The 9,136-nt window shown below is 44.7% G+C and overlaps 1 pseudogene; it reads left to right on the forward strand.

The window, feature by feature from the left end:
• The first annotated feature begins 1,225 nt into the window (after positions 1-1,225).
• Positions 1,226-2,065, forward strand: LOC102916613 (non-selective voltage-gated ion channel VDAC2-like; annotated as a pseudogene).
• The last annotated feature ends 7,071 nt before the right edge of the window (positions 2,066-9,136 follow it).

Below are 9,136 nucleotides of genomic sequence, written 5' to 3' on the forward strand. Positions count from 1 at the left end.
TCTAGAATAGCTGACATATTTCTCCTTGTGTTGGGACTCAGAAGAACATCTTGATCAAGTCCAGGACATGGATCAGGGTGAATCAAATTGTCTCCAGACACTGCTCTGGGGATACCAAGACAAAGAACTGGGTCAGAGTGAGGAGATGGATATTTGGGATTCATGGTTCTCAAGAGTTGATCTTTCCATCACATGACTAACCTTTTTTTTCTCTCTCTCTCTTCTATTGGTAATTCTTAGAGAAGCCCATCAGCCTAAACCAATCAGGGTCAAAAAGTGAAGCGAGACCAGTGCTAACTCAGACTCCACTTATAAAGGAGAAGGGAACACCTGACCCCATACCTTTCAATTGCTAGTACTGACACTATGTCTTTGACCCAGAACCATCTATGGGAGTTCAGAGTTTATGAGGGAAGAGCCTCTGCACAGAGGACCAAGGGCTCAGACTGTCTGGTGTTCACCATCCCAACATCTGCATTTTTGCCTTAACTCAACTGCACACTCCTGTGGTGATCTTTTGTTTGTGCTTTAAAAAATAAGCTCACCTGAAGATCAGAGAGTGGAGCTAGCCACTAGATAGTCATAGAGGACAGGCAGTGCTGTCACATACCTATAATCTCAGAACTTGGGAGGAATTAGCAGGAAGATCAGAAATTCAAGGCCACCCCGGGCTACGGAATAGTTTAAAAGAGAAACATAACCAGGCAGTGGTGGCACACACCTTTGATCCCAGAGCATGGAATCTCACACTTTTAATCTCAGCACTAGGGGTTGGCCACAGGAAGCGATATGGCTAGGCAGAGAGAGGAATATGAGGTGGGAGGAAACAGGAGCTCAGTCTCCTTTCAGGCCGAGGATTCAGTACAGGTAAGAACTCTAGTGGCTGGCTGCTCTGTTTCTCTGGTCTTTCAGTTATTACCCTACTATCTGACTCCGGGTTTTTATTATTAACACCAATTAGAATTTATGTTACACCCCTTTGCCTGAGGATGCAGGGGTATTCAGTTTGAGGATTTGTGGAGACAGGATCTTCTCCTTTCAGTTGAAGAATTGTCAAGCCATGGTGGCGGCAGCGCAATCTCCAGATAACGGAGCAGCCTCAGCTTAGCAGAGCAGCCTCAGTTTAACAGAGCGGCCAAGGCAACACCACTCAGGACACCCGTAGATCACCTTTTCCCATGGCTTTGTTATGGCAGACTGTTGTATATCAACATGCCCGCGGACAATGTGTATCCCTTCATCCTATGCTGACCTTGACAGAGCCGCCAGAGATATTTTCAACAAAGGATTTGGCTTTGGGTTGGTAAAGCTGAATGTGAAAATGAAGTCATGCAGTGGTGTGGAATTTTCAACATCTGGTTCATCTAATATGGACACTGGTGAAGTTAGTGGGACCTTGGAGACCAAATACAAATGGTGTGAGTATGAGTACAGTCTGACTTTCACAGAAAAAAATGGAACACCAATAACACTCTGGGGACAGAGATTGCAATTGAAGACCGGATCTGTCAAGGTTTGAAGCTGGCATTTGATACTACCTTTTCACCAAACACAGGAAAGAAACGTGGTAAAATCAAGTCTGATTACAAGAGGGAGTGTATAAGCCTTGGCTGTGTTGTTGACTTTGATTTTGCTGGACCTGAGATCCATGGCTCAGCTGTCTTTGGTTACGAGGGCTGGCTTGCTGGGTGCCAGATGACCTTTGACAGTGCCAAGTCAAAGATGACAAGGAGTAACTTTGCAGTACGTTACAGGACTGGGGACTTTCAGCTACATGCTAATGTCAATAAAAGAACAGAATTTGGAGGATCAATTTATCAGAAAGTATGTGAAGATTTTGACACTTCAGAAAACCTTGCCTGGACATCAGGTACCAACTGCACTCGTTTTGGGATTGCAGCAAATACCAGTTGGATCCACTGCTTCCATCTCTGCAAAGGTCAACAGCTCCAGTTTTATCGGAGTGGGCTATACTCAGAAGCTTACACTGTCTGCTCTGGTAGATGAAAAGAGCTTTAATGCTGGAGGCCACAAACTCAAGATTGCCTTGGAACTGGAGGCTTAATCCAGTGGAAAGAAAACTCTGGGAAAGGATTATGAGAAGATTTGGCCTTAAAATATTTCCATGTGACCAGCAGGCTCCCCCTCCCCCCCCCCCCAGGAGGTGATCAAATCAAAGGATGATTAAACAAGAGCTGTATTTTAAATATTTAGAGAGTTTCCTGTTGGCTGGTTTCTAGTTGGATGGTTATCTAGTTATCAGTGCTGCTGGCATGCAGCCACCTCTACATTATTTAAATGTTTTTAACTGTTAAATGTGCTACCCACCAATGATGAAACAGATGTTTGTGAAAACTGTTAAAAAAAATTCATGCTACACTGTCCTTTTACCCATAGTGGAAAACTGGGCTCTAAAGTGATCACCAAATCTAACTGATATTTGTTGAGGACTATTGCAAAGCCAGGCACTTGGTAGATTCTCCAATGTTACCTAGGGGTAAATCTGAGAAGCAGACCTCCTAAAAGTGAAGCCTAGAGAAGGAAAGGCAGGTTTTCTTGATAATGTGGTGAAGACATTCTTTCTCACATATGTGAGACATTCTATCCAGCTCAGGCCTGGATACCTTCCTCCAGAAAGACCTAGAGACCCCTCTACACCTGGACACAGCATCAAACCTCTGGACAAGTGCTGAAACCTGAGCCACATCTGACCTCACAGCCCTTGGAGTCGTCAGGGAGGGACAACTTAGGTAGAGGAAGTCTCCCTCCTTCTGCACGTCTGATGCTTCCCATTTCTTCCCCATCATGCAACAGCTATGCAGCCATGGGAGCTGCCGCTGACCACAGACCCAAGCTATGGCACCAATATAAGACCAGAACTAAGCAATGATGTCTGAATGGACGCAGATGGGGCAAGAGGAGGCCACATCTGCATAGACCCAAGGAAATGTTAAAAGAAAGTACATCTGGGTCCTTGCGGACACGAAATGGTGGCCATAACATGGGTGGTATGAATTTCTTTAGAAGGCTTCTCATGGGTATACAGAGTATTGTGCTGCATGTCTGGGTCTTGAGGGTCTGTGGAGAGTCAGCCTGGTGTCATAGGGAGACACTGGGGGAATTTTTCATTAGGAATCATCAGAGAGATATCAGTAGTGCATTATCTTTCTCAGCTTCTGCTGCTTCTACTCTTGGCCTTCCTTGGCCATGGTGTGCATGGCCACTGACAGAGCAGCCAACTCCCATCCTAAATTCCTTCATCCTCCCTCAGATCCCTGTGATCTCTGATCACCAGGAAGCCAAGGCTCAGTGCAGGTGCCTGCTGTGGGATGGTCTGTATGTCAAATTACTCTGGTCAATAAATAAAACACTGATTGGCCAGTGGCCAGGCAGGAAGTATAGGCGGGACTAACAGAGAGGACAAAAGAAAGAATAGGAAGGCGGAAAGAGTCACTGCCAGCCACCGCCATGACAAGAAGCATGTGAAGACACCCGTAAGCCATGAGCCACGTGTCAAGGTATAGATTTATGGAAATGGATTAATTTAAGCTATAAGAACAGTTAGCAAGAAGCCTGCCACAGCCATACAGTTTGTAAGCAATATAAGTCTCTGTGTTTACTTGGTTGGGTCTGAGCGGCTGGGGGACTGGTGGGTGACAAAGATTTGTCCTGACTGTGGGCAAGGCAGGAAAACTCTACCTACAGGTGCCCTCAGCTGGCCAATAAAAAACTGTGACACAACAGTGAGGCAATGAAACGCCATCATCAGGGCCAGAGATGGACACTTCAGTGAGGTAGGTAGCCTTTATTTTACTTTCCCTCCTTGATTCTGTCAGCTACATCAGCACATGGGCCAGGACTCAGAAGGATGTTGTGAACAGGACCAGTACAGAGATCACAGTAAGCAACTGGTCCCCAGACACTGCTCCCAGGATACCAGGCCCTAGAGCTGGGTCTGAGTGGGGAAGCAGGGCTCTAGAGATTCCTCTCTCAGTAGTTAGTTAATCTTTCCATGAATCAATCCATAAGGTCTCTGTCATTCCCATTGAAATTTCTTAGAGGAGCATCATCCTGAAGATAGAGTTATAAAACAGATAAGGACCAGTCTGGACTCCTTCCCGCTATGCTATTTCTGTGCTCTTTGCTCTGAGGCCTCCTGTGGCCCTGACCTAGAATTTAGAGGTATGCTTGCCTCTGCCTCCTGAGAGTGGGTTTAATTCATGCACCAGTATGGTGGTATTGTGTTCCCAAAAATATTGTGCACCCTAATAAACTTATCTGGGGTCAGAGACAGAACAGCCACTAGATACAAAGGCTAGAAAATGGTGGTACTCACACCTTTAATCCTAGCATTCCAGAGACAGAAATCCCTCTGGATCTCTGTGAGTTCAAGGCCACATTGGAAACAGCCAGGCATGGTGACTCACGCCTTTAATCCCAGGGAGTGATGGTAGAAAGGAAAAGGTACATAAGGCGTGAGGACTAGAAACCAGAAGCATTTGGCTGGTTAGGCATTTAGCTAGTTAAGCTTCAGGCTTTCGAGCAGCAGTTCAGCTGAGAGCCATTGGGATGAGGACACAGAAGTTTGCAGTCTGAGGAAACAAGATCAGCTGAGAAGTTGACCAGGTGGGGTTAGCTGTGGCTTGTTCTGTCTCTCTGGCCTTCCAGTGTTCACCCCAATACTTGGCTCTGGGTTTGTCTTATTAATAAGGCCTGTTAAGATTCCTGCTACACACCACCACCACCTGGCTCACTTTTATTTTTGTATGAAACATTTCTCAGCATGTGTTTCTGTACACCATGTTCATGCTCAGTGGCTGGGGTAGCCAGAAACGGTCTTTGGTTACCCTGTTACTAATGAGAGGAGGTTCTAAGTGCATAATTGGGTGCTGGGAATTGAACTCAGTTTCCCTGGAAGGGTGACCAATGCTTTTAATCACTGGGCCATATATTTAGTGCCCTTGAAATGATTGTTCCTGTGAGAACTATGGAGATACGCTAGGGCTGCCATAAACAGGGCTCTGGAAAATCCTTCTCACAGGGTGGGGGTCCACTATAAACACCCTAATCCTACTTTAGCAACTGAAGATGCTTCCTGTTCTGGTTTGTAAAATTCCCCTCTTTAAGTTGCTGAAATTTCTAGAGATGTTTGGTCATCACTCACTACTTCCGACAGCTATTCCTGACTTGGAAAGTGTTCCCTGTAGATTCTAGAGGACTGTTGCTGTATGTCCTGTTGTCCTCCATCCTGAGGAAGTGGGCATCCCAGACTCATCTGTTTTTGTTTTCTGTATCTACAGGGAATGAGACCTGTCTTCAATACTGAGTATGTGTCTGGAGTCATTCTTTGGTCAGTCCCCTGCTTTGGTCAAAAGTAGTGATCTGTGTCATCAAGTACGGTCAGGGATGTGCTTTATCTATGGCTTAGGCCATGCTGGCCTTTCCATGTCTCTCTCAGCTTTGTCTTCTTCACAAATCCCTACTTCCCTGCTTTTTCAGTAAATCTGTTCTGCCAGGACCTGTGATCAGAGGGACTCAGATATGTTCAGAGCCTCATGCACTATCAGGGAACTTGGCGTCACAGTCAGATCTCAGATTGAGGTTAATGTCAGAACCATCAGTTATTATTCCACATTTGTACAGGGAGTTGTGCCTTTCCTAGTGCTGTGGGGTCCCCAATCTTCGGCAACAGCAAGAGGTGTTTCTGTCATTGTCCTAAAGACAATTATTCAGATTGGGAATTGCTGACTCATGCTTCCGCACACTGAGAGGAGTCAGAAGGATGTTGTCAACAGGAGCAGCACAGGGATCAGGGTAGACAACACTGCTCCAGGGCACCAGGTCTCAGAGCTGGGTCTGAGGTAGAAAAGCAGGACTCTAAGAGATGCAGCCCCAAGAGTTCATCTTTCCACCACCCAACCCACAGGTCTCTGGCATTCCCATAGAGATTTCTAGAAAAAGGCAAGCAGTCTCCCCAATGTCAAGCTCATAAAATGAAAAGTGAACTGTCAATCTGTAGTCATCACTCATGAAGAAGACCACTATGCTATTTTGCTATTTGTCCTCCTCTGACCATCAAACTTACTTACTCTGTTCAAAAACACAATTGCAAAACCCAAAATTGTAACTTTGTGGGGTTTGCCTTTTTAAGCCCTGGGCTGATATGGCTAGGTCCTGTATCTTGGGAGTGCTCACTGGTGCAGTTTGGTCTGGCTTGAGCATTTGGAACCCCAAAGCCCACCCCCAGTCACATACTTCCTCCAACAAGGCCACACCTACTTCAACAAAGTCACACTTCCTAATTCTTCTCAAGTAGTGCCATTCCCTGGTGACAAAGTTTTCAAATCAATGAACCTGTGGTTGGCATTTTCAATCAAACTACCACTGCCTCTAAGTCCAGAAGAGCAAACAAGAGAAAACGATGAAGTATGCTTTAAAGCACCTAACGTGGTCTCTATAGCTGGATGTGTTTGTGGTAACTGGAGCAGAATTTATGCCTGTCACACAATGCAGAAATGATCTATATATGTCAGTGATGTTAGTTTTTCTGATTATACTATTAATTCCTGTGACACCATACTTGACATTCTGGCTTCTGTCCCCTCTCTGTAGATGGGCTGACAGAGGATTCAATGATTCCTTTCTGAAGTGTTTGCAATTTCATTGAACTTGATTGGATGCTCTGCCGTCAATGCTTCAGCATTAAGGACTGCTATGACATGCCCTGGGGATTTAAGCCCTTCCTTCTCAGGCATTGCTGGATTGATTTATTCCACATAACTTTCCTTATATTGATATGCTTTCTGTTTGAAATACAAATACAAATACGTAGGTGAGGTTCTTTTGGACTGGTATTAGCATATTAGAGCTATGTCCATCCCTTATACTACATAATTTTTAAATATCTAATTAATTAATATTAGTGACTTACTTTAAAGATAGGGTCTCTGTATATAGCCCAGTTTATCTTGAACTTGCAACAATCCTCTTGACAAAGCCTCCTCTGAGGTGGGACTGTACACATGTTATAACTCAGTTTCTCTCAGTGAAAACTAAAGTTCAACCAGGGATAGAGGTTTCCCAGCCCTGCTCCTACTGGAACAGGAGAGATGACTGGGGAAGACACACCTGTCAGGGTGGGGATGGAGAGTGTTGATGTTCAGGGATGGGCAGAACTTGTCACCTCTTTACATCTTGATCACAAGAGACAGACACATAGTCATAGTAAATCCGGAAAGGGAAGTCATCAGTTCTTGAAGCCACAATAGGAAAAGGAAACTCCAGAAGCAATACTGTATGGCTCAGTGCCACATAAGGCAGCTGCCTTATCCTGTAGAAGAAACATAAAGAAGAAATTCAGCTGAGAGCCTATGGATGGCGATATGCTGAACAGCCATTCACATGTTCACTCAAATTGTTCTAATCTCAAGAGTCCCCATCACCCAGGGTTTCCTCCATTGATTCTGGCCCTGAACCAAGCAGGGCCTACAAAGTATAACTTGTTAATGCTAACCTGGAGGACAAACATCATAGGTTCTTTCCCTCCCACTGGAAAGAAATACAAGATCAGGACAAATCCTACTGAAGATTGAATTCAGCAAGGTGTTATGGCCTGGCAGAGACACTCAATGGACTACTGTCTGTACTAACAACAGTGTCTCAGGGATGAATCCCACTATACTCAGAGGCAAACATTATCGTGGCTACCTAAACTTTGACAACTGGGGAAAGGGCCTCTACCCAGATCTGGCTGGTGTTCTCTGTCTGGGAATCTGCATTTCTGACAACTCAACTACACTCTCTCTTTTCCCCAGTGGAAAGCTGGACTCTGTAGTGATCAACAAATCTAACTGATGTTTGTTGAGGGCTATTACATAAATATATGAAATGTTCCATGTAGAAATCATTAAAGAACTACAAGCAGTCTCAAATGGCAAACCAACCTTGAGTTTATGTGTTTTGTGGAACAAGGAGAGAAGACACTGCAGAGTCACAAAGGACAGTGTTCATAGAGGAGGAGGCAAGTGGTAGGTGACAGGTGATCCACAGAATGGGTATGGGACAGTTCAGGTGACTGTTTTATTAGGGTGCTTAGCATGGCCTCACTGTAAAGCTGAGCTGTGACTGTGAGAGAACATTTTCAGGACATGAAGGATTCCTCCAGTTAGGCTCCAGATCAGGAAGTTTCATAACTTCTCCCAAGAGCACCAACAGTTGGGACCAAGTGAGCAAACAATTGAGCCTAGAGGGGATTTTATCATTCAAACCTTGTCCTGGCTTTTATTTTAGTTTTGTTTATTTGACCCAAGATGCAATTGCCTGGGAGGAGGAAGCTCAGCTAATAAAATGCTTCCACCATATTGCTTGTAGACAAAGTCTGTAGTGCATTTTCTTAATTAATGATTGATGTGAGAGGTCCCAACTCACTGTCCATGCTGGACAATTGGTCCTGGATGATATAGAAAGCAGTCTGAACAAGCCAGTAAGCAGCAATCCTCCGTGGAATCTGCTTCAGTTTCTAATACATGTTCCTACTTTGAGTTCCAGCCCTAACATCCTCAGTGATGGAATATGACCTAGAATTTGTCAGGTGAAATAAACTCTTTCTTCCTCAAATTGGTTTTGGTTATGGTGTTTTGTCACAACAATTTAAGAGCAGAATAATCCAAACCACTATTGGGCATGGAAGACAACTTCACAACTGCCAAAACTTGTTTTTGACAGAGGGCACTGGTTTTTATGGTTTAGTTTTTAGTTTTTACCTACGTGTATGTTTGTGTGTGTGTGTGTGTGTGTGTGTGTGTGTGTGTGTGTGTGTGTGTGATACATGCCAATCGATTGGGGGTTCCTGTGGAATCTAGGAGAGGACATCAAATCCAATGGACCTGGAGAAACAGAAGGCTGTAAGTGGCCCTTTGGGAGTGCTTCAAAATTAACTCAGTTCCATTGTTATAGCACTTAGTACTTTCACCACCTAGGATCTTTTCAAAATCCAAGGGTGGTGACTTTTGCCTGCTTCCATTGCTGAATCCCAGGACCTGGAACATGCTGATTCATCTGCAGATTCTCCATCACTTACTAAGGAGTAAATCTGAGAAGCAACCTCCTGAAAGTTGAGACTAGAGAAGGAAAGGCA

Source organism: Peromyscus maniculatus, chromosome 21 (genome assembly GCF_049852395.1).
Source record: "Peromyscus maniculatus bairdii isolate BWxNUB_F1_BW_parent chromosome 21, HU_Pman_BW_mat_3.1, whole genome shotgun sequence".
Classification (NCBI taxonomy): domain Eukaryota; kingdom Metazoa; phylum Chordata; class Mammalia; order Rodentia; family Cricetidae; genus Peromyscus; species Peromyscus maniculatus.